The 27,408-nt window shown below is 38.4% G+C and overlaps 1 long non-coding RNA gene across 1 annotated transcript in view; it reads left to right on the top strand.

Moving 5' to 3' along the window:
• LOC309627958 overlaps positions 1-27,408 on the top strand; it is a 34,231-nt gene that overhangs the window by 152 nt on the left and 6,671 nt on the right. Inside the window, exon 2 of the long non-coding RNA XR_014244060.1 lies at positions 11,888-11,957. This is a non-coding gene — a long non-coding RNA (uncharacterized lncRNA). The remainder of the gene's footprint in view (positions 1-11,887; positions 11,958-27,408) is intronic.

Genomic DNA, 27,408 nt, shown 5'->3' on the forward strand with positions numbered 1-27,408 from the left:
ATGTTATGGAGTCTCTCTGCTACGTATGTAAAAACAGGAGTGAGTTTCATCTGGTTGGAATGGTTTGGGTGTGGTTCCGCCAGAAGAGAGGAAAGGATCTAAATGGGCTTTCAAGGTCCCTGTCGTTTTATGGGCATGTTTTAAAACCCTAAACAAGGAGATGGTTAGGGTCCATCACTGTCTGGACAGGCAAGTGAGGCTGTCATCAGCAGCTGGGAAAACTGCTGTGGTGACATATTCAAGTTATATGGAGCAAATAGATTATAAAGCCTTGCCCTGGGCCCCTTAACTATGTGAAATGCAAGTCCTTCTATAAGGGGGGACTAAATTCTTTCTAGCTTCTAGAATGTTTTGTGCATCAAAGTGCTCAATGGCTATAAAGGACTTGAGCCCCATAAATGCTTAATCAGCGTTGCCACCAGCCCACCACAGCATTATCAATTTGGGTACCGATTTATTTTACGAAGAGATGTCCATCTTCTTTACTCACAACACCCGTCAAATCTACAAGTAACTTTTCAAAAAATCTGAACAAAAATTATGTGCGGCTAGTAACCCACCTTGGGCTAACAGACTTGAAGGAGGTGCCAATATGAAATGTGTTCTGTTGAGTTTATGTACTATTAGTTTGGCACGTTAGTAAATCAAACCATTTTTTAAAACAAGAAAATATTGAAGTGTTGATACTATCTCAGGAACAGCAGAGGTCACTGGAATAATTTGAAAAGACTTAAGGCTCCAAAGGTGCTGGAAAGGAGGGAGAAGGAGGCGTTATCTTACTATACTGAAAATCATGGATTTATGACATAAAAGCCCTGTGTTCCAGATTTTGATATGATCCAGATTTAATATACAATTCCGTAAGGGTCTTCTGACAATGACTTGAATGACCAGATTAGGATATTATCTTTCATCTTGGGAAGAGTAAGTCTGTAAACCTGTTAGAACAACAATTTCACCCCCTTTCAAATGAGCGCTTTGGATTATTACATGATCTCTAAGATATCTTCCAGTTCTAAAATTCTGTCATGCCAGGGACATCCTTTAGAATTCTGGCAGACAATTTCCATCTGCTCCCTGGTTTGGTAGGCTGGCTTATGTAGTCTTGCTTTTGGTCTAACTAAATTTAAATGAATCCTATGACTCTTGAGTCAGGGCAATGATTGGGAGAGGACAGAATCTGCAAAAATACTGAGTTCTTTATCATACCACTAGGAGAACTGCCTGCAATTAACAGCTGATAAAACATAAATGTATTGGTCGTAAAAATGAGAGCGGTGTCATGTTAATAATACAAAATATAATTTCAGAGGTTAGACATTTAAATCAAACAATGACTGTCACTTAAAATTATTCAGCACTTAAAGATATTGGGCAGTTTAGAATCCAAGAGACACTATATTCAAATAGAGATTTCTAATTCCATGTTCTCCTTCACCAATCCAAATTTCATACCACTCTCTTCCTAAAATTTCAATTTCAAGAAATTACTCTCCTAATCAAAATCTTATTTTGTTTATGAAGCAAGATTATTAAAATTTGTATTCTATCCACCAGTTTCTCAAAGAAGTGGAATTATAACATGAATAGAATAGAATAGAATGTGAGTGGGTATATGCCTTCAAATATCTTTAAATATTCATTCAAGTTAATTTCTTATCATAATAAACAAGTAAGATATTTATATAAATATAAACAAACAAGATAATTATAAATTGTGGTAAGGTATAAAATAAACTGAATATTGTGACAGAGAGTAGTGGTGAAGGAAGATCTAATTTAGATTGAGTGGTTAAGAAAGGCCTCTCTAAGGAGGTGAAGTTTTACTGAGACCTGAAGGAAGAAGAAGGAGCCAGCCTTGCAAAGAGCTAGGGAATGATCATTTTCTGGTACAGGGGGTAAAAAGTACAAATGCTCTAAGATAAGAAAGAGCTTAAAGGGTTCTCAGAACTGACAGGTTATGGCCTGGGCAGCCTGAGCAAGAAGAGTGGCATCAGATAAAGCTGGACATGTAGACTGAGGGCTGGCTGGGGCTCACAGCCATTTGGTTTTATTCTAAGAACATAGAGGAGTCAGCCGAGAAGTAAAATAGTAAGAAGTTAATATAAATAATATGAATAACATTTTATTTTTTTAATTTGGAAAATTTTGAACACATAAAGAGGGGAAGAAATTAGTATAATGAATCCATCACACAGCTTCAACAATTATCAGCTCATGATCCTTGATTAACGTTTTAGAAAGATCTCTCTCCCTTCTTGTGGAGAATGTTCCAGAGGAGGCCAACATGTCAGCAGGGATGCCAGAAGACTTATTGTAATAGCACAATTGTTTCTCAACAGCTGTGACTTGGTTTAGGGTGGTGTCATTAATAATAGAAGAAGTTAATAATCTCAAAATGAACAGCACTTGGTGATTCATTGATTGATTATAGGGATTGGAGAAAAGAAGGAGTCAAAGTCTACTCCTGTTATTTTGGCTTTAGTAACTGGTGGATGGTGCTGCCATTGAGTGAAATAGGAAAGATCTGAGTCACAATTTTGAGGTGAAACTAAAAGTTCCATGTTAGATATGTTAACTCTGAAATGTCTTTTAGACATCAAAGTTGCCATGTCAGATAGAGTTTTGACAGCTGTGCAAAGTCTGGGGAGAGATCTGAACAGGAGATAAGAATGCAGGACACCTCAGTAAGTAAATATTGATAGTATTCAAAGCCTTAAGGTGGGCTTCCAAATAGGAATTTATATGCCAGATAAGAACAGACTTAGCAAAGTGTTACCTTTTAGCGTCTGTGTTTCTTTCTTCTCTTCCCAGATATCTCAGGTTTTTGATCACCATTTACTTCCTCTCCTTCATTTGTAGTTATATTCTCCTTTTCCTTCAAGGTGAGGGTTTCTACAATCATAAAGAAAATGATTCATCGCATCTTTTTATAGGATAAGTTAGTTACTGCCAATGTGTTAATTAATATGTTACCCTTCTCCAAGAAAATAACACCAGGTAAAGCCAAATTTCCAAGTAGTAGATCAGGGGAAATTTCTCCTTATAGAAGTATTTCAGTTTAAAAAAATGAAATAGGGGGACTTCCCTGGTGGTGCAGTGGTTAACAATCCACCTGCCAATGCAGGGGACAAGGGTTCGATCCCTGGTCTGGGAAGATCCCACATGCTGCGGAGCAACTAAGCCCCTGCACCACAGCTACTGAGCCTGCACTCTAGAGCACGCGAGCCGCAACTACTGAGCTTGCATGCTGCAACTACTGAAGCCCGCGCGCCTAGAACCTGTGCTCCACAGCAAGAGAAGCCGCTGCAATGAGAAGCCCACGTGCCGCAACAAAGAGTAGCCTTGCTCACGGAACCCCCACTCAGCGCAACTAGAGAAAGCCTGCACACAGCAACGAAGACCCAACACAGCCAAAAAACATAAAAAAGAAAGAAATAGGAATGATTGAATTATTTTTAGAATATCACCATTTTTGCAACCCCTGATGGATTAATGGATCTAGACATTGATCACCAACGGCTGCTAGTATCACAAGAGAGACAACCACACTTTATGTGTGTCCTGATGGAAGACTGTATCATCACCTGTGAAGAAGTCTTGCCGACAAAATAGAACCTGAATCTGATCAAGCCTCTATAAAAGATTTATCAAATTACAGGAAATATAGGGAACAGAAGAATATGGTAAAGAACATGTTAAATGACACAACAGGGATGCAAGCAACAAATCCAAACAGTGGGGAAAATATGCAGGACCTAATTTCTTCAACAAATGAATTGCAAGAAAAAAATAGAGCTGAAGGAGAGACATAGAGGTTGAAAGAAACATAAGAGACATATCATCCAGCTGTAATGTGTACAGTCATTTGCATCTCGATTCAAATAAGCAATCTGAAAAAGAACAATAGCAAATATGTATGTCATTTATAGACAACCAAAAAATTTAAACATTGGATATTTGATGTTACTAAGGACTAATTATTATTTGTAGTGATGATGTTGTGGCTGTGTTTTTTGAGTCCTTATTTTTTAGAAATATGTACTGAAATAATTGCAGATGAAATAACATGCCTGGGATTTGCTTCAGAATAGTGTGGGAGGGGGAAAGGAAGTAGGCGTATAGATGAAGTGAGTTAGTAATTGTCAAAACCAGGTGATGAGTACATGAGGATCATTATACTGTGCTGTCTACTTCTGTTTAGTTTTGAAATTTTCCATAATAAAAAGAAAATGAACAAATAGCAGGTCTCATTTTTTTTTTTTAATTTATTTATTTTTGGCTGCGTTGGGTCTTCGTTGCTGCGCGCAGGCTTTCTCTAGTTGCGGTGAGCAGAGGCTACTCTTTGTTGCGGTGCGCGGGGTTCTCATTGCAGTGGCTTCTCTTGTTGCGGAGCACGGGCTCTAGGTGTGCGGGCTTCAGTAGTTGTGGCACGCGGGCTCAGTAGCTGTGACTCGCGGGCTCTAGAGCGCAGGCTCAGTAGTTGTGGCACACAGGCTTAGTTGCTCCGCGGCATGTGAGATCTTCCCGGACCGGGGTTCGAACCCGTGTCCCCTGCATTGGCAGGCGGATTCCTAACTGCTGTGCCGCCAGGGAAGCCCAGCAGGTCTCAGTTTGAAAAGGCCTAGAAAAAGTGTTACTATTAATGGGGTTTTAAATTTTTAATATAGAAGATGAGTTTTCGGACTAGGGAGTTCTTTCCTTGCCTTCACATTAGCCAGCTTTTTCTACCAATATATATATAAATGTTCTTTTACCTGTAAAACTAAAAGCAAATGTTCCTTATGCCAGAGAGAAGAAATGCAGAATTCAAACCCTGTAGCTAAATCTGAGCCTCAGTATTTCTTGAGTAGCTGTTCTCTTCTGATTCGGTAATGTGATCTAACTCTGAAAGAATAGATACTTGAAAAACAAACATGAGATAAAGTATACCCGGGCAACAAATCTTTAGTAACCTGATAAAATGCATTCTGTTGTGCAGGAGTGTTTTGGTTACATAATATCTAGATTGATGTGGTAATTATTCCATCTAAATAGTTTATTACATATTATTTTTGCTTTTATAACTACCATTTTTTGATTATTCCTGATGGGCCAATCACTCTGCTAAGCTTTTCGTATATTTTATCTCTGTTTTATTTATTTCTTACACTTCCCCATGAGGTTGATATTAGGTGTTATTTTCCCTCTTTTATAGATAAGGAAACTAATGCTGAGAGGTTATGTATGTAACTTGCTCAAGATCATATAGCTCATAAATACAATCTGAATTCAGTAAAGTCCATTTCTTTCCCCCGCTTCCCAGGATGACCTAAATTAGAATGAATATATTCTAAAGGAATTTTGGCATGCTACACGATCCCATTTAACATAGCTGACAATTCAGCCTGATCCTTATCAGTGGTCTTTAGATTTTAATTCTATATCTTCATTAAAGACAAACCAGTTAATTGTTATAAATGCTTCTCAAGGACATATTATTTTTTTAACATCTGTATTGGAGTATAATTGCTTTACAATGTTGTGTTAGTCTCTGCTGTATAACAAAGTGAATCAGCTATACGTATATATATATACACATATCCCTATATCCCCTCCCTCTTGCGTCTCCCTCCCACCCTCCCTATCCCACCCCTCTAGGTGGTCACAAAGCACCGAGCTGATCTCCCCGTGCGATGCAGCTGCTTCCCACTACCTATGTTACATTTGTCGTGTATATATGTCAATGCTACTCTCTCACTTTGTCCCAACTTACCCTTCCCCCTCCCCGTGTCCTCAAGTCCATTCTCTATGTCTGCATCTTTATTTCGAGGACATATTATTTTAATGTAATAGAAAAGAATGGAAGTATTAAAGGTTGTTTGTAAAGCTTGGTGTCTCTCAATGCATTCATTTATCACCAAAAACCATAAAGCATCAAAACACATTATAATGTGTTACAACGGAAGAAGGATCTTCCATTGATCCCAAACCGAAAACAGTACCCTCCCTTTCAAGATGTTCATTCCTCCAAAGGTGAATTTTGTGCAATAGGATGCTAGATTTAAGGGAATGATGAGGTGCAAATCATTGATTTATCAACTCAACGAGTATTTATTGTCTATTATGGGCCTCTGTGAGCAAAATAACAAGGATATAGTCACTGCCATTACGAATCCTATGGATCATTGAGAAATACAGGCAATCAAACAAAGAAAAGCAAAATTAGAAATTGTGTGTCAGGAAGGAAAGGTCCATGTTGTATGTGAGTGTATTACAGGAACCTCACCTACCTATTTTGGTGGTCAGAGAATTGGATCCTATGCATTCAGAAGTAAATAGTATGTATTTACTCCTTGCACTTAAATTCTTGAGATATATATATATATATATATATATATATATATATATATATATATATATAAACAGCATAATTTAATAAAACTTCTATCTCCCCACTCATCATTGCCAAACCATTTTGGTGTCTTAAAGCACCGTGATATGGACTTCCCTGGTGGCGCAGTGGTTAAGAATCCGCCTGCCAATGCAGGGGACAACGGGTTCGAGTCCTGGTCCGGGAAGATCCCACATGTCTCGGAGCAACTAAGCCTGTGTGCCACAACTACTGAGTCTGAGCTCTAGAGCCCACGAGTCACAACTACTGAACCCACATGCCACAGCTACTGAAGCCCGCGTGCCTAGAGCCCGTGCTCCGCAACAGGAGAAGCCACCGCAATGAGAAGCCCGTGCACTGCAACAAAGACTGGAGAAAGCACGCGTGCAGCAACAAAGACCCAAAGCAGCCAAAAATTAAAAAAAATAAAAGCACTGTGATATAGAAATTTATTTTTGTTTGTGAGAAGCCAGTCTTTTAGAACTTTTCTGAAAGTGCTACTTTGAGTATAATGTTGAGGATCTTAGTCATAGGACAAACATCCTAAAAGATTTCTTACACGGGCCTTCGACTTGCTCAAGAAATGTTGGATTTCTTGATCTGTCAAATTTACCCTGGTTTATAATTAATTAATTGTTTTTCCCATTAAACTTAAATCATGTAGCCACTTTTCCAGTCAGCTGCATGGGGAGAAGAAGGAGGAAGGCTCCTTTTGAACCTATTCAGAGCTGCTTTTCCCCAGTTGGTAGTACATTGCCAAGGTCAGAAAGCCTAAAATTAACTCCACCAGCTGTGTTTTGGTTTGCCTCATATAGCACACGGACTCAGGGGGCTCAATCTGCTGGGCTTGCTTGCTGCTTCAATCTACCGTGCTCTTAAAAGTTTGTTTACCTGGAGTGCATGTTGTGCGCAAGATGTGGTAACTAAGCAGCTTGAAAGTATATGGGGACTAAACAAATAAGTCTCTCCTTTACTCTCAAAAAAACCTAGCAACAATGTTGGGGGGAGGGGGGTGGGGCATGGAGGAGTCCCTACTGAGTACGTCAGTTGAGAGGCTTAACTTTTAACCTTGCTGAAGTTTCCCAGAGAGCAGGCTGCTGACGTGCTGTCAAAGACCAAGAGATGATGATGCAGTTTCAAGGAGTCTAAGTTTTTAGCCCACCCATCTCCATGAGGTCCTTTAGCATGAAGGACCATATATAGACATAGAGAGTATCCCAACTGGCTGCAACTTAAAAATATCCTAAGGATCAGCAGCTGTTACTTTCACCCACACAAATTCACAGTTGGCTTAATTAAATTGCGCCTGTTCTCAAGCGCTGCAACCCTTTGGGTTGTGCCCTAGGTGCTTATGCTGCCTCCCCCATCTCCATTCCCTTCCACAGAGTAACTTAAAGCAGAATGGATGAATGAAAGGGATCACCTTATGAGCGGTTCAAGGTTTGCATCAATATAAATAATGAAATGTGGAAGTCAGATCTTGAATCCCTGCCTAGACAACCACTGGACTCCAGGGACCCTAAGTGGCCCCTAGCCTTGGCCATCTGTTCTCTCTTGCCCGTGGCCACTCCCACACCCCTCTTCTTGGCATCTGTCTCATGTTTTCCATAGTTGTCATAGTCACCACCACAGCAACCTGAGCAGGCCACAATCCTCTTATAGCTGGAGACATGAGCTACTGCTTTACACGATATAATTCCCCTGTCCTGCACCAATAGGAATCTGGTCCCAGATAGTCAAACCATTTGTTTTTCCTCAGTAGAAATATTCCAGCCCTCCCAGAATATCACTGTCCTTAAGGTCTATATGGCATCAGGGCAGCCAGGAAGCATCTACAGAGAAGACGACCAAGATAATCAGACGACCAAGATAATCAGTCCCACCTTGAAATTTGACCAAGTATATCCAGATCCCTTATTTATATAGGCTGTACTCTGTGTTTCCACACCAATCATTCCATTTGAGTATAGGACAAAGAGATTTAGTAAAATAAAACCATAGTGGGCAGGAAGATTTCCTATCCAAAACAGAGCTTTTAAAGGAAGTAATCTTGTAATGTACTCTTTAAAGGATAAGGAGTGAGATCTTCCTGGAGCCCTGCAGGATAAAGGACCACTTATAAGATTCAATGAGTCAGTAACATTTTTTGAAGATCTACCATAAACCAGTTACCCATGCTAAGGGTGAGGATACAAAAGAAAGGTGCAACGTTACAACGCTCAGGGAGCTCATTTCTAGTGGCAGAGACTGACTTATAAACAAATAATTACAGCACGAAACCATCCCTCTTATAACAGGATTATATGCAAAGGACTACAGGAGCCCAGCTAGTGAAAGAGTGTTAATTTCAGGAGGAAGATAGGGTCCAAGAGAGTTTTACCCACAAAGCAAGTCTTAAAGGGTTAGTAGACTTTCTCCAGGTAAGGAAGGGGTGATGGAGGAGTAAGAGGCAGACAATGGCATTGCAGAAAGATGATGCAGCACGTGTAAATCCCAGAGTCATGAAAAAAATACATGTGTAGGCAAAGGAAATGTTGACTGCTACAACCATTTACACCTTAGTATGAACGCTTATTCATTCGACAAATATTTATTAAGCACTAACTATATGCTAGTTACTTATGTAAGCATTGGGGATATAGTAGGGTACAAAACTAAGTCCCTACCCCTAAGATGTTTACATTCTAGTGAGGAGGAGATATTCTGAATTTGTCAGTGTATTACCTCTCTAGTTGTATTTGCATTTTTTTAAATACTTTTTTTGTTCAGGTTTTTAAATTTATTTATTTTTATTTATCTTTATGGCTGTGTTGGGTCTTCGTTTCTGTGCGAGGGCTTTCTCTAGTTGTGGCAAGCAGGGGCCACTCTTCATCACGGTGCGCGGGCCTCTCACTATCGCGGCCTCTGTTGTTGCGGAGCACAGGCTCCAGACGCGCAGACTCAGTAATTGTGGCTCACGGGCCCAGTTGCTCCGCAGCATGTGGGATCTTCCCAGACCAGGGCTCGAACCCGTGTCCCCTGCATTGGCAGGCAGATTCTCAACCACTGCGCCACCAGGGAAGCCCCCTGCATTTTAATTATCCCTGATTATGGCATGAAATCTCAAGCCTTATTAAAGGAAAATTTTAGAAGAATAAAGGTATCAGGAATCAAGTAGGGAAGAAATTTTAGAGTCAAAATTCTGAAGACAAAAGCAGACAATAGTTCCAATGCTCATTTGAACTGCACTTCAGCTGATATCACAGAATCACAAATCCAGTCCTATAGGAGGTGCTGTGAATATTTAAAATACAGCCTTTAGCCATAAACTCAATGGCTGTGTGGCCAAATGGCAGGCCCAAAATTGGAGCAGGTATGTGTGTGTTTAGAAATTAGGATGGATCCACTACTGTGTTACCGGGAACAAAGCCTCCTTTTTCTCTCCTTGTTCTTTCCTCCCTCTGGTAACCTCCAGGGACCTGTGTCATCTATCAGAGTCACTGTCTCAGGACTGTCATGCTTGCAAATTCCATAAATCTTCCCCAGATCATCAACAACCTTCACAGGAGCTGGGGGCAGGGGGGAAGGTGTTGGCTACACAGCGTGGCTCAAAAGGCCAGTTCCTCCCAGGAGGCCTCAGTGGTTACTCTGGATAAAGCAGCTCTTTGTTCCCTGTGGTACTCTGGAGCCAGCTGTGGCTGCGTGTCCTGCCATGGCTCTTAGAGAGCTTGTGTAATCATGGAAGCATATGAGAATCTAAGCCAGTGCTGGAAAGGGACCACAGAATCTTCAGGAAATGAGAGGAACTAATATTTATTTTCTGTTGTATAATTTTCTGCCAGTATCTTTCAAAGCTCTTTATATCTCATTTAATTCTCACTACAACCTTATGAGGCAGATGTTATTGTCCCAGTTCTCTGGATGAGGATATTAAATCATATCTAATATACGTAATACCTGTAATAAGTAGTAGATCCAGAATTTGAATCTAGGTCCATCTATTTCATGGGGAATCAAAACATCCTAGAGCTTTGTATATTTAAAGAGTTGGGATTTTAGGTCGTACACAAACACAGCATTATATAATATTGAATTACATAATAGGGAAGTTGTCACCTTTAAATTCATTTTCATTTCTTCTGATTGTATCAAGAAGAAAGTCTTGGTTTGATGCTAGTATGTCTTTAACACCTCTCTAACACTTAGTCTCCCTTTTTATAAAAGAGCCCCAGGCTTTAGACCCAGACACTTCAGCAGGCAACAATATCTAGCTAGAGCCTAGTAGTATTTTGCTCTAATTGAATTTATTTACATGTTCTTCTGCTACATGAGACACATAATACCGGTTTTCGGGCTTCCCTGGTGGCTCAGTGGTTAAGAATCCACCTGCCAATGCAGGGGACACGGGTTCGAGCCCTGGTCGGGGAAGATCCCACATGCCACAGAGCAACTAAACCCGTGCGCCACAACTGCTGAGCCTGCACTCTAGAGCCCATGAGCCACAACTACTGAGCCTGCACGCCACAACTACTGAAGCCCGCGCTCCTAGAGCCCATGCTCTGCGACAAGAGAAGCCACCACAATGAGAAGCCACGCACTGCAACGAAGAGTAGCCCCCGTTCACCACAACTAGAGAAAGCCCGCGTGCAGCAATGAAGACCCAACGCAGCCAAAAATAAATAAATAAAATAAATAAATTTTTAAAAAAAATACTGGCTTTCATTTATACTAGTGATATAAAATTGGGCCTATTAGTTAAGCTCAGGACCTCTATCATCCAACCATCCAGATTCAGCTACTTTCTAGCTGTCTGACCTTGGACAAGTTAGTTAACCCTCAGTTTCCTCACTTGTAAAATAAGTTTTATGGTGTTATCTACTATATAAGGTTGATGTGTAGATTCAATGAAATATTGTACGTCAGGCACTTAGAACAATATTTAAAATATCCTACTGTATAGCCCAGGGAACTATACTCAATATTTTGTAATAACCTATAAGGGAAAAGAATCTGAGAAAAATAGATATATTTATGAATAACTGAATCACTTTGCTATACACCTGAAACTAATGCAACATTGTAAATCAACTATACTTCAGTAAAAAAATATATACTATTGCTCAATAAATGTTAGTTATGATGAAGTTTAAAAGAAAATGAGCTGATTTACATCAGGATTTCTCATCTTTGGTACTGCTGGCGTGGTGGGCCAGGTAATTCTTTGCTGTGGGAGGCTGCCCTATGTATTGTAGGATGTTTGGCAGTACCCCTGCCCCCTATCCACTAGGTGCCACTAGCACACAGTTATCACAAACAAAAATGTCTCCAGACATTGCCAAATGTTCTCCTGGGTGCAAAATCACCCCTGGTTGAGAACGACTGATTTAGGGGAAAATATTAGGTAAAAACCATATTTAGATATGACAAACATCTAAACACGTAATGGGAAAAATTGAAGTTTGGGAAACACTGCTCTAAGAGAGTACGATTTGAAGTTTAATTCTAAAAATCAAAAATTACTATTTTTATTTGCAGGTTTATGACAATGTTCTAAGTTTCCTATCAAAGCTAAAAGTCTTCAAACAACTTAGAAGGGGCTAGACTAGTAAGTACATGAAATTCATCTTTATTCTTCTTTGACCTCCTTCTCTTCTCCTGCCTTCTAGTGTGCCACCCAACACCTCCCTCTGCACACATTCTCCTGAACTGACCAGGCAACATCCTTCATCCAGACGTCTTATAAACCCCCTCCCCAATCGAGTACTCTTCTCTTCCCCCAGCGCTCTAGTCCCTGCTTTTTGAATTCATGTAAAAATGTAATTGATGCCATATCAGTGTGTTTTCAGTTACAGACAGCAGAAAACTATACTCTTAAATGGTTGAAACAATGAGGAAATTTATTGGTTCACAGAAATGAAGTTCAGAGATTGGGAGGTTTCAGAGTAATGTTAATTCAGTGGCTCCAGCTCCGAATTTCTATGGTTCCCTAGAGTCTGCCCTTCTCTGTGTGCTAGCTTCATCCTCTGCTTGGTGATGAATTGACTACAGCAGTTTGGGACCTCACATTCACAGGCAACCATGTTCAGAGGACGTTAAAAGAAATTTGTGTCTGGAAGTTATCCAGTGCCTTTAATGAAAGTTCAACCTTAAGTTATTCAGCCTTATAAGTTGTTTGCCTTTAATGATTAGATGCCTGAAAAACTCTATCTCTGAAGTTCATTAGTCTCCTGGGTTGTTGATAGATTAAATGAGATAATATAAGTGAAAGCACTGTAAACTGATTTGTAAACTGATACGTAATTGTAAGATATCTTTTCTTGGAAGGGTCTTTTTTTTAAAGAATAATCGATCTACTGAACTAGATGATTCATCGTGGAGTTTATTGTACAAACACTCAGAGAAAAACAATGGTGCATGAATGCCGAAGAAACCTCAAAACTGGTGCCTTAATAAAGCCAAACAGATCTCAAGGAGACCTGGTGATTGATTCTGGACTCAAGACAGCTCTGGACTATTCAGCAGCAGAATTTGTGGACCTTATTATGCTCTGCATTGATATGGCTCAGCTATAATAAATGTTTCTACTTTCTTCTGTCCTGCTCCCAGCTGGCAAATTATTTCTGCATTTGTAATTCAAATTGCCAGGATGGGGATGACGATTGACTTAGCCAATACCTCATCTATTTTTGGACTAAACCCTTTACCCAGGCCACATCAAAGGCCACTGGCCAGCTTGTGGGGAGGATGGGCTTGATCTCCATGCTTAATAATGTCTTTCAAATCCTAAATGAATGTCATTTCACACTACACAATATGTTCTTGCACAAATCAAGAAATTGATTTAAGTAAATAGAATGTGTGAAAACATCAGTACTCTGTAATTAGACTATAAATGTAATGCAATTCTCTACCCAACAGATATACCCATAGGATGGGGACTTCAAAAAAAAGAATTTTCAGAAAAACTGAAATGGGCAAGTTTAGCCAGGAAAATTTTTAAAAATAAGGGCAGTGAGGGGGTGATCAGGCTACCAGATATTAAATTATAAAGTTACAATGTTTAAAAGCTTGAAAAGAAATCTAGATCAATGAAAGAGAATAGGAAGAAAACAAGAAAAATAGATTATTCAGTAAATGATGATGAGACAACTGGAGAACCATCTGAAAAATCTTGGATCCCTACTTTAATTTCTTACCAAATTAAATTGTGAATGGATCAAAGATTTAAACATAAAAATTGAATCCATAAAAATACTAGAAAAAACATTGAAGAATTTTTTTATAATCTCATCAGGAAGAAAGCCTTTCCAAGCTTAACATAACTCCAGAATCCAAATCCACACAGATATTCAGAGCAGATATTCATAAATCTGATAAATGAAAAAAATTGCCAATAATGAAAAATATTAATAACAAAATTTTAAATTGGATAATTTGGGAGAAATATTTACAACATATTACAGAGGTAGTGCTTATTTCTTTGCTTTATAAATAGCTCTTATAATTCAATAAGAAAAAGATCACAACACAATTTTTTACAATAGAGGGAAAAATACATAATATTTTACAGCTGGTAAATAAATGAGGCAGATCTGTATAAACTGATCATAAATTACCTTTCAGATATATTAGTAAGAGAAAAAAGGATATGGTAGAGGATAAGGAATCAGACATAGAGGGTGATTAGTTCTTAAGACTGGGGATTCTGGCTAAACTGATTTAGCAGGATTCTTCCTAAAACTGGGCAATGCAGACAAACATGTCAGCCCAAAGGTCAAGACCTAATTGAAAAGATGGCTCAGAAGAGCCTGACTAACGTTTGATCAAGGAGAGTCTTTGTTGATAGTCACAGGTTCCAGGAATTAGGAAAAGCGGGTTATTATTCTGCCTACCACCAGGCAAATTGATCAGCCAAAGAGAATCAACTGAAAAACTATTATAAGCAATAAAATAATTCATTAGAGTGGCTGAGTATAAAATTAATGTACAAATTAATATAAAAAAGACAACATCCCATCCATCTAGCAACTAAAATTATAAAATACATAGAAATATCTATGTTCTTGATTACGCAAGAAAACAGTAAAAGTGTTGTTGAGAAGGGAAAATATCAACCTGGGGATCAGAAGTAGGAAGGAGAATTATTTTTCAATGTATCCTCTTTTGCATCATTTAAGCCATTTCATAGCCATATGCTGTTAAACATATGAGTCTGATCTTGTCACTGCCTATTTAAAATTTGGTATTGGTTTTTTGGTTGTTATTGCTGCTTGCCAGAATTGTTTTTGTGGGTTTGTTTTTGTTTTTGCTGTCTATTATCCAACTCCCTTTTCCTATTTTGGGAGAATCTGCTATTGTGTATGGTTTCAGTAGGACTCAGTGCCCCATCATTTTCTATGGAAACTGAAGGGGGAAGAAATTAGATCTTCCTGCCCAGGGCATTGACTCTGGAGGTGGTTACACTGAAGCCAGGGACACTTAGATCTATCATGGGAATCTGCAGAAGCCTCCCACACGGGTGGAGGTGTTTCATTCTAATTAAAAACAGCCATTGTACTTTGTGGTTTTTTGCTTGTTTGTTTTTGTTTTTATTTATTTGGCTGCGTCGGGTCATAGTTACGGCATGTGGGATCTTCACTGAGGCATGCCGGCTCTCTGGTTGAGGACCATGAGCTCAGTAGTTGTGAGGTGTGGGCTTAGTTGCCCCGCGGCATGTGGGATCTTAGTTCCCTGACCAGGGATCGAACTTGCGTCCCCTGCGTTGGAAGGTGGATTCTTAACCACTGGGCCACCAGGGAAGTCCCTGTACTTTGTGTTTTTTGACCCGAAGGAGCATCTTGGTTTTTTTCTGTTTTCCAGATCTTATCTTCAGCCTCCTGCTGATGTTGTGAATCCCGAAAACTAAGTAATAATTTGTGATTTTTTTCCTATTTCTTGCGATCAAAAACCCTAATTCCAGGTATCAGTCAAACCCCTTAGTAAGTCATACAAGGACCCTCCTTTATTTTTAGGCTTATCTCTAGTCTACCTCATTCCCAGTACATACCTGGATTTTCTATAATTTCCCAAACATGCCATGCCTTTTTACCCCTCTATACCCATATAGAATATTTTCTTTTCCCAACAGAGTGGTAAATGCCTTCTGAGCTTTTAATACCCACTTAATTCAACTATACTTTCTCTGAATCATCCCCTCAGTACTTTCTCTCCTACTTCTATGGTCTATTACAGTATTTATCATATTATGTCTAAAGTATTTGAACTATTCTGTATCAGACTGAGAATTCTGAGGTTTGATCAGACCACCAGGGCCTGGTCCAGCACATGGCATGTTGAGGCACCTTAATAAATGTTAATTGACTACATGAATGAAATTAGTTAAATGCATTTTTGATGATTCAAGATTATTTTGACCACCATCACCCTTTTTTTTTGTCCATTTCACTATAGCTCTTTGGCGTTATGAAAGGGTAGAGTATGATTTGTTCCTTTAAAAATCTATTTAATATTTGGCAGCTTAAAAATAGCTTCCATATATATTTTCTTAGTTGATTTTTGTTACAATCATGTGTGGCAAACTAGGGTAATGAGTTTCAGAGAGATTAACTTTCCTAAGATTATATGACATATATATATGGTAATAATAATATAAAATTAATAAAGGAAAAACATGTAACATTTACTTAACACTTACTATGTCCAAACACTTTTTTTTTTTTTTTTACTTGCTGTATCTAATGTGATCCTTTCTACCTCATGATAAGTATTATTATTATCCAGTTGTGTGGCTGGGGAAGCTGAGATCACCAATTAGTAAATGGTAAAGCTGAACTTGAACTGTTGAAATGGAATCAGTGTCCCAAATCATTATGCTACTCTGGTAATTTTACTGTAACCTCCTGCTGCTATTAATGGCCATACTTATGGCTTCGTATAGCTTCTTTTTCTGCTATTTTCTTGCAATGCCATCTTGCTGCTGCTAATTCACTATTTCTTATCTGTGCTGGAAAACAGATAAGTAAACTTATTGTGTCTAAAATTAAGAGGAGGAAATGAATGAATATCTATGGTTTCTGTAACATCTTGTATGGGAAAAACTTTATTTTGTTGTTGCTCACTTTTTGATTCTCCATCATATTCTATTTAGTAAAAGTCCCAGAAAAGTGCCCCTTCTCAAATAGCTTTATTTGAGTTAACTCATGCACTTGACCTGAACACAAGTTTCTCTAAGTAGTCAATAATGAGGCATTGGAGTGACAATAATCTGGAAGCCATAATCTTTTTTCAGCCCTTGAGCTCATCCACCTGAAGGAGAGAGACAGTGGCTGGCTCAGCGAACCCACCACAGAGTGTCTATACTATAAACTGCTCCACAGTGTTAAATGGCTGAAATGTTAAGTGGATAATACTTTGCCAAAGGAGCAGAGCTCACAGATTCAGAAGAGCTACTGAGCTCTAGAACACTTGTTAGAAATTGCCCTTTTGTTAGTTTATTCTTTCATTAGTGTATATTTTTCTTTACTACAGCTTCTTTTCTTTTTATCATTTATATATATGCATTTATATATCATTTGCATATATGCATTTGTATATCATTTGCATATGTATATATCAGAAAAAAAGACCAGAGAACTCGAATTTGCCTCCGTCACTGGCAGTAGAAAAAAGCCCGCTTTTGTATGTGTACTACTTAAACAGCACAATAATGGGTAGTTACCCATGAATGGGTATTCATGTAGTTTCTTTCAGAAAAACGTTTAAGAGTCTGATTTCACTCATTCAGTTCATTTCATGCACGTTTACCATGTGCCCAGCACTCTATAGGTACAAGACATACAGTAGTGAACAAAATCAATATGGTTCCTAGCTTCATTGAGATTATGTCTCTTGGTGTATGGCCTCATTGTATAATCAACTTTTATCTTTAATTTATAACCCAAGGTCATCATAAAATACTACCTGTAAAATTTTTATAACAATATGAAACTTCCCAAATATACTCCCTCAGAAAATATGGGGCCAAATATAATCATTGAATTTTAGTGCTGAGTTACATTTTTAAATAGGCATATATTATGCTTTTCTGCTGTGTCTTAAATTTCATTAGGTACTATATTAATTTCCTGTTGCTGCTGTAACAAATTGCCACAAGCTTAGCAGCTTGAAAGAACACAAATTTATTATTTTACAATCTGGAGGTCAGAAATCCAACATGGTGTCTTATTGGGCTAAAATCAACTTGTCATCAGGGCTCTGTTCCTTCTGGAGCCTCTAGGGGAAAATCCACTTCCCTGTGTTTTCTAGCTTCTAGAGGCTTCCTGCGTTCCTTGACTTTTGGCTTTATTCCTCCATTTTCAAAGTGAAACACCACTTTGTTAACTGTGGTGAGATTATGGAAATTATTTTAATTTTTTTCTTTTCAGCATTTTCTGATAGATATGTTTTCTCTTTATAATACAAAAAAATAGAACATTATGACAAGATTCTGTTCAGAAAACACTTTAAATTCCTGTGCAACTAGAGCATGAGTGCATAGAACAGATCAGTAGGAATTGAGGCTGTTCAAATCCGGTTGGAACCAGACCAAGACCAATATTGTAGCCTGGGTGATGATCTTAGCTTGACCTGATGAGCAGTGGAGAACTGTGGGAGATTTTTAAGCAGATGATTACCAGTCATATTTGTAATTTAAAAACAAGCTGTAATTATAGATTTTACTAATATAAGATAAACTTTACTACTATTTTATAAACCCCCCTTTTAGATTCACAAACTATAATTTAGTTGTCTCTGTTGTTAATCATACCATCAGGCTGATACCAATTTTTAATTCACTTTGCTATGAAAATGAAGCGTTTACTTTATGCTCTTATGGATAAATGGCTGGATTCTTCATCTTTTGTCTACGGATATCTCTGGTTCATATTCAAACACTACTGTTTCAAGTGAATCAGAATTTCTCCATTGTCCATGGAAGTGGAGTGGGAAAAATTTCAGCAAATTTTTATTATTCATTAGCCCCAAGTATCTTCTTGACCTTTGGCCAGGGGGTAAAGCAGTAGTGTTGATTAGTAGGTTTGGTTCTGATAGGTGAGATTTAGGACGCAGATTTTCAGAAACATGCTTCTAGGGGTCAGCAGAAGCTGCTGGGGGAGGAACTAATTGGGTGAGAACTCTGCCTCCATCCCCTTGAACTAAGTACTACTAGAGCCATCTTACAGAAAAAACCGAACGAATCTTTTGGCCAGCCCTATATTTTCATTACCCTCCTACTTATATCCTTTTTTAAAGTATTTATTTATTTATTTATTGGCTGTGTTGGGTCTTTGTTGCTGCACACGGGCTTTCTCTAGTTGCGGCAGGCCAGGGCTACTCTTCCTTGCGGTGTGCAGGCTTCTCATTTCAGTGGCTTCTCTTGTTGCGGAGCATGGGCTCTAGGCGAGCGGGCTTCAGTAGTTGTGGCATGTGGGCTCAGTAGTTGTGGCTCGCAGGACCCAGAGTGCAGGCTCAGTAGTTGTGGCGCACGGGCTTAGTTGCTCTGAGGCATGTGGGATCTTCCCGGACCAGGGCTCGAATCCGTGTCCCCTGCATTGGCAGGCGGATTCTTAACCACTGCGCCACCAGGGAAGTCCCATCCCTTTTAAGAATAAAATTATATCATGCAATACCAGAGCAATTTATATTCTGGGAAAAGAATAAAGAACATAATCTCATTTGTTAGAATGTAGTATAGTGTCAAGAGAACTAGCTTTGAGGTAAGAAATCTGGCTTAAGATTTTGCTCTACACTATTAGCTATGGGACTGGGTCGTGTCACTTAATTTCACTGTATCTCAGTTTTCCAGTTTAACAAATGGGATTAATATTTAGCTTGTAGGTTATTGTGAGGATGAATACACAGTAGTAATGGTAACTCTCATTATAAATATATAGATAGAAGTGCTTGCTTTTTCCTTTATCGCTGAGGTTCCCAATGTAGTGCTTTAAAGAAAAATGCTCGCCATTTTTTCTATTTTTCCTTCTACTCTTGATTATATTCTGAAAGTGTTCACATCTAAAAATGTTGCCTTATACCAATATTAAGAAGAAAAAAATCCATCTGTAAAGCATTATCTGTTGGGCAGTAAAGTAAGGGTTAGGGAGAGCATAGAAGACAGATGAATTTTGGAGCATGACAGTGGATTATTATGAACTTAGATAATTATTCCTACTGTAGCTGCTGTTCAGATGTGATTTTGTTGCTGGAGCAAATAAAAACTGAGCCATTTATACAGAACCATTCCCTGAAGGAGATCTATCGGCTATTTGGGGGCAGGTTTATTTTGTTGGACCACTTCCATCATGGGAGGAGCAGCATTTTGTTCTCAATGGGATAGACACTCTATATATAGATTTTCCTTCTCTGCACATAAAGTTTATGCCAAAACCACCATCCATGGACTCATGGAGTGGCTTATCCTCTGTCACGGTATTCCGTACACCATCACTTCTGATGAAGGAAGTCTTTGTATAGAAATAAAAAGTGGCAATGGGACTATGCTCATAGAATTCACCAGTCTTACCCTGCCCTCCTCCCTTCCTAAATCCACTGGCTTGACAGAATGGTGGAATGGCTTTTTGAAAAATTATTTATGGTACCAGCTAAGTGGCCTATGGCATAGCTTGTGCAGCTGAGGCAATGTCCTCCAAGGTGCAGTATTTGCTCTAAATTAGATAATAATATAGGTGGTGTTCTTTCTCCTATAGCCAGGATTCATAGGTTCTGGGAATTAAGGAGGTGAAAATGGGAGTGGCTTTTTTCATTATTATCCCTAGTGATCCACTAGCAAACTTTTGCTTTCTATCCCTGTGACTTTAGGTTCTGTTAGTGTAGATAGAGGTCTTAGTTCCAAAGGGAGGAATGCTTCCACTAGAGGTCTTAGTTCCAAAACTAAGTGTAGATAGAGGTCTTAGTTCCAAAGGGAGGAATGCTTCCACTAGAGGTCACAATAATGGTTCCATTAAACTGGAAATTGAGACTGCCACCTGGCCACTTTGGGCTCCTCATACCAATGAATCAACAGGCAAAACAGGTGATTACTGTACTTACTGTGGTGATTGATCCTAACTACCAAGGGGAACTTGTGTTACTACTGCATAATGGTGATAAGGAAGAATAAGTCTGAATTGTGGGAGATCTCCCAAAGGGCTCTTGCTACTCCCATGTCCTGAGATTTAAGTCAAGGAAAACACTACAGCAACCCAATGTGGGTAGCAGAAATGAAGGTTTGGGTCACCCTACCAGTCAAGGAACCAGGGCAACGGGACTATGGAATTAATAGTAGTTATAAAGATCAGCTACAACCATGTGAGCAGGAGTAAAAGTGAGGTCTGTAATAGTTATAAGTATTAAACTGAGAAAATTGCTTTACCAACATCAGTGATTACAGAAACCTCTGAAATTTTTTATTTACCTTCTATTTGTGTCGATTCTGGAATTTCCATTCCAGAAGGAAAAGAATTTTTTAGAAGCCTACTTTTCAAAATTAACTTTTAGCACATTACATAATGTCAAATAAGCCAACTAAATGTTTTCCACTAAAGGTTTGATTGAATAGTTTACGTATTCAAAATTAGCACACGAAAGCATAGCTGAGGCAGTGATGGCTCCCTGTTAGTTGCTAATGTGCTTTGTGGATATTCCTAAGCAGTATTCATACTTTATATTCTAGTTATTCATTCACTGTTACAGTTTCCAGGCTAGCCTACAAACTCTATATAGGCATATTTTTTCTCCTTTTTATATCCAGTACCCAGCTAATGTCCAGGTCCTAGAAATACTCTCTCTGCGACAAAAATGTTTACAGTATATGTGGGATACAAATGAATGAATGAACACTGCATGTGTATAAATGAGTAATTCTAAAGTGACTAAAAATTGATGACTGTAAGTAAACATCCTTAAAATCATTTAAGAAAGGTGTAATGAAAAGAAGTTCGGAATCAGAAAGATGGGAGTTTGCCAGCTTTGCAACTTGTTAGTTATTAAGCATGGGGCACCTCACTTTGCCTCTCTGAGTCTCAGTTTCCTCTTTTGCAAAATGAGATAACATCTTAACATCTTGCAGCATTTTTATAATTAGAGATAGCTTACACACCTGACACAGTGCTTATCTCAGAGTAGGTTCTCAATAAAAGGTAGTTCTATTATTATTTACTGCGTATGTCCAGGAGTAATTAAACAAGTCTTTGTATCAATCATTAAAATTTCTGAATTAACATATTGCGTTTACTAGAATTATTTAGAAAACGGAAAACAATGTATGATATTCTGCCTCATAGCAGGATTTAAAAAAAAAAACTTAGAATACTCTTCTAAACCTTGAGAAAATCCTTCAAACTTTGAGTCTTTTTTTAAAAATGTATTTTATTTATTTTTTTAAATTAAAAAATTTTCTTTTAATTTTTATTTTTGGCTGCATTGGGTTTTCGTTGCTACGCGTGGACTTTCTCTAGTTGCATTGAGTGGAGGCTACTCTTCCTCGTGCGTGGGCTTCTCATTGCGGTAGATTCATTTGTGGAGCAGGGGCTCTAGGCGAGCGGGCTTCAGTACTTGCAGCACGCTGGCTCAGTAGTTGTGGCACGTGGGCCCTAGGGCTCAGGCTCAGTAGTTGTGGCGCACGGGCTTTGTTGCTCTGAGGCATGTGGGCTCTTCCCGGACCAGGGCTCAAACCCGTGTTCCCCGCATTTGCAGGCAGATTCTTAACCAATGCGCCAGCAGGGAAGTCCAAACTTTGAGTCTTGAGAAATGTCACCTATAAAATCTTCATCTGGGCTTCCCTAGAGCCAGTGCTCCACAATAAAAGAAGCCACCACAATGAGAAGCCCCCGCACTGCAACAAAGAGTAGCCCCGCTCGCCACAACTAAAGAAAGCCCACTCACAGCAACCAAGACCCAACACAGCCAAAAATAAATAAATAAAATAAATAAATTTATTTTAAAAATAGATAAATACATAAATAAAATAAAATAAAATAAAATCTTCATCTATAAAATCTTCATCTTCAACACCTATCCTACCTATGTTACAGAATTCTTGGAAGAATCAAATCTACAAATGAATTTTGTAAACTATAAATGCTAAACAAATGCTAATTATTGTTTTTACATCTTCCATCTCAGTGCTTCAGCTGTCATTGTGACTTTTTTTGTCACTGCACTATTGTAACAATGCATTTTTACCTCCTTGTCCATTTTCTTAAGAAAAATCAGAGCTAAAATTTGCCACTTTCTTCAAAAGCTATCATGAGCCCAATGATCTAATGTTTGTTACAAATTCATAAAATTCTCAGCCCAAGAGACATAGATATTGAAATAGCCAAAAGAAATTTTAAAAGCAAAGTGTTATGTATCATTCTGTACTCCTCATCATAGTTCTGCTCATTGAAAGCCTACGGTCGTTAAAGTAGACTTAGAAACTTGAAAAGTCAGTGGCACATTTCATCAGGCACCAAATGTGCCATTGACTCTCCTCTTAACCTTTCCTTTAGAAACTATAGGACAAGAGCTTTGTATGAACAAACCAAGATGGCCCTCAGCATTATAGGAACATTGACTTTGTGTGTTTATGAGGTGAGGGTCATGTTGTTTGGGGTTTTTTTATGTGGCTTCACAGCTAATAGTTCCTAAATTTAGCTGCATATCAGAATCGCCCAGAAATTTGCCCCAGATCTATTGTGACAAAATAATAAGAGGAGTCCTAGAAAGAGTATTTTGAACAAATTCCATGTCTTTCTTATTGGGAACCTCTGGCTCATCTTGTGGTACTGTTTTTCTTTTCTCCATTTTTGGTGCTCTTTCCTTTGCTAGTGGTTCTGTACTTCTCAGGATTCCCAATGTCAGAATGAAATCTATCTGATATGTCATTAACATCCTAGTGTGACTTAATTTAATGTGCCATTTCTTCAGAAATGCTAATGGTGGAATTTGGGACTCTGATAACATGGAGTGGGGGTGGATGAGGGAGGAGAAGCTTTGCTTCCTGGCCCCCAAAATGGGATTACTTAGGGAAAGCTTCCTTTTATTACCTTCCCATAAAGTCAGCCCTACATATAAATTATGCACCACTAAAAAGAGATGAATTTCAGGAAGAGAAAATGCAAACAAAGTCAATGGAAAATCTGGATAGCACCTGGAATCTTGACTAGCAAGTCCCTACAAAGCTCCCTGCTTTTTCTTTTTTCTTTTAAAAATGAGAGCAAATGTATGCAACCTTTCTTATGGAATAGTGGATCGTTCTCACTGGAGTTACTTAACATGGGCTGGGTCCCCACTTAGTAGGGATGTTGTAAGGGGATTCAAACATTGGGTTAGAATCTCTCAGTAACTTTAACGTTTTGGTTTTTTGGTTTTTTTTTTCCATCCCAAAGACTTTACAATCCTTTGACACAGCAAAATTACTCTTTTGGTTTAATATTTCCCCAGTTTGTGACAAGTAGGATTAAAGCCTTTACTTTTTTTTTTTACATGTTTATTTGAGTATAATTGCTTTACAATGTTGTGTTAGTTTCTGCAGTACAACAGAGTGAATCAGCTATATGTATACATATATCCCCATATCCCCTCTCTCCTACCCTCCCTATCCCACCCCTCTAGGTCATCACAAAGCATCAAGCCGATCTCCCTGTGCTATGTGGCTGCTTCCCATTAGCCATCTATTTTACATTTGGTAGTGTATGTATATCAGTGCCACTCTCTCACTTCGTCCCTGCTTACCCTTCCCCCTCTGTGTCCTCAAGTCCATTCTCTACATCTGCATCTTATTCATGCCCTGCCACTAGGTTCATCAGTACTGTTTTTTTGATTCCATATATATGCGTTAGCATACGGTATTTGTTTTTCTGTTTCTGACTTACTTTGCTCTGTGTGAGAGAATCTAGGTGCATCCACCTCACTACAAATAACTCAATTTCATTCCTTTTTATGGCTAACATTCCATTGTATACATGTGCCACATCTTCTTTATCCATTCATCTGTCGGTGGACATTCAGGTTGCTTCCATGTCCTGAAAGCCTTTACTTTTGATATATATCTGTTAGCTCCTTCAGTTTGACCTCTCCCTGGAAGCCTCTGCCCAGGGCTGCCATAAGGCTTATAGAGGACAATTTCAGGATAGAAAGACAGTCCAAACAGCTCTTGAAATTGCTCTCATGGTCTAGGCACTCCTTATTTCTCCTGTGAATTATTGCATTAGCCCCCTAATTACTTCTGGTCTCTTGTCCTCATATTCATCTTCCGAATTCATCTTCTGAACTATTGCCAGAGCCCAATTTCTAAATGTAAATCTGCTTATATCACTTTCAATGGGCACCCCATTTCCTTCCAGATAAAGTTCACATTCCTTACGATGCAAGTATAAGGCTTTTTAATGATCTGCCTTTTCATCATTCCCATTATGTTAGTATTCTTGCCACAAACCATTTGCAATTCCTTAAATTCTCTAGATCTTCTTATGTTTCTGAGATTGTGTAAAAACTGCTCCCTCTGCCTAGGACAGCATTCCCTTTATTTTGCTAATCTTTATCGGTTCCCTCAATATCCAACTTTGTTATCAACTTTGTTGACATGGTCTTTGACCCATAAGAGTGTGAAAGCGTCCCTCTATTGAAGTCCAATGGTATCCTGATATATCTCATTATCACAGTAAATACAGTGTGTTGGAATTGATTTTCTTATCCATCTTCCTTATTAGACTGTGAGAGCCTTGAAAGTAGGGACTAGTTTCATTATATATTTCTCAGTGTCTAGTACAAAAAATACAATAATAAATATTTCTGAAATTAATGACTCTCAGAATAGATCACTCCTAAGTCTATGATCTATGAGGTCAGATTCATGGTAAGCCCTCAAGATAACTGTCACCTATAGAAATTGTAATGAGTGGAAAAAACTGTGGGGTTGGCTATTGAAATACAGTCCAGCATACAAATTCTGAATGGAGAGTAGACCTAGAAGCTCAAAAAGGTGTCCACAAAGTTGTAAGAATGGAATAGGAATGGAATTGGTAGAAGTGCAATTACTTTCTTGAGTTTTTCCAGGGATAGTCCTTGTGCTAGCTTAGATTTCAACTATCCTGTGTTCTTATTTGAAGAAATATACCTAGAAAGCAGGCCCCACGCATTAGTTAACTCTTTTTTCTCCTTGAAATCTTTGAGGATTAATTTGTGATTATAATAGTAGATGGAATAAGTAATTTTGCGTAAATGAAGTATAACAAGTGATCATAGTAAAATTATATATTAGATGAATCACTTCACATGCAATCCTACAAATGATAACAGTATTGTATTTGCTCAAGTGACTTCAATATAAATTAGGTACTATATGTGTACTTATAGCAGCCTCTAGTAAGTGTTTGTTATAAATGGAGCCTACAAATACAGTCAAATTAAAAATACATATTAAGATTATTTTAAAATACGGGTTTATATTTTTACTAGAAAAATGTCCTCTCCAATGTCCAATTTACCATGAGCTTTTTCATTTTTGTTACCTCTTGATCAAATAGAAATGTTACCTATAAAGCCTGCATTACATCCCTTAACCCAGCGGTCCCCAACCTTTCTGGCACCAGGGACTGGTTTTGCGGAAGACAATTTTTCCACGGACTGGGGGCGGGGGAGGGGAGGGTTCAGGCGGTAATGCGAGCGATGGAGAGCAGCAGGTGAAGCTTCGTTTGCTCGCCCTCTGCTCACCTCCTTCTGTGCAGCCCAGTTCCCAGCAGGCCACAGACCGGTACTGGTCCTCAGCCCAGGGGTTGGGGACCCCTGCCTTAACCCACACACATATACACACACTCATATATATGTATGGTGCAGATAGGTAGGTATGTAGGTAGAGAGCTAGATATAAGGATCTTATGATACAGACCCTTGTTTTATACATAAATGTAGTTGGGAAAACAGACTAAATATAATATATAAGAAATAGGTACTTCCGGGAGTGGGATGAACTGGGAGATTGGGACTGACATATATACACTACTATGCATAAAATAGATAACTAATGAGAACCTACTGTTTAGCACAGGGAACTCTACTCAGTGCTTTGTGGTGACCTAAATGGGAAGGAAATCCAAAAAAAGAGTGGATAAATGTATACGTATGGCTGATTCCCTTTGCTGTACGGCAGAAACTGACCCAGCAGTGTAAAGCAACTATACTCCAATTAAAAAAAAAAAAAGAAAGAAAGAAAGAAAAAGAAATAGGTACTTCCAAGATCTTTTTACAGTGATGAGTCTCAATCCTCTGATGTCCTTCAGACCATTAGACCATTAGGGTGTATATATATCTGCCCTAGCCCCTAGGACATGCTTAAACAGGTCTCTTCAGAGTTTAGTGTTAAGCTTGGTGTTTTCTAATTCAATAGAATTTATTTCAAAGAAACTTTTATTTTCCTAGGGAGGAAGCTGTCTTAAATCCTTGGATACATTGTTAACAAATAAATATTGAGGTGACTATATGCCAATTACATTTCAATTAAAAAAATAAATAAATACTGAGGTGGGATCAGAGGGAAGAAACAATTAAAATACAACAATAACCATTTCCTTTAAACAATGCCTAAGAAAATAATAATAGTCACCACTTTTAATTTTTTCCTATGTGCCAGGTAACTCACAACTTTATGTGGTAGTTAATATTATCTCTATTTTTTAATTTAGGAAAACAAAGCTCAGAGAGATTAAGTAATGACCAAAGTCATGTAGCTCGACAGTGACATAGCCAGGATTTTATCAGATACTGACTCTAAAGTCTTGTTTTTCCTAATTAAGCTATTGTTAAATAGGGAAAAAATTATTCTTGCAAATATCACCTTTATTTCATGCCTCTTTTCTCCAGTGTCCTTTGTTCCTTGTGACACAGAAGCCCATTTGTCTATTGTGTTTCCTTTTCCTTTTGCTCTCAATTTAGAAACAAACTGTCTTCAGAATGTCCTTTCACAGCAGGTGGAAAACTTGTCAAAATCCCAAGTACAGCAGAATTACCAAATTTAAAAGTGATGAAACACTGCACAG

The sequence above is a fragment of the Balaenoptera borealis genome (genome assembly GCF_965194805.1).
Source record: "Balaenoptera borealis genome assembly, chromosome: 4".
Classification (NCBI taxonomy): Eukaryota; Metazoa; Chordata; class Mammalia; order Artiodactyla; family Balaenopteridae; genus Balaenoptera; species Balaenoptera borealis.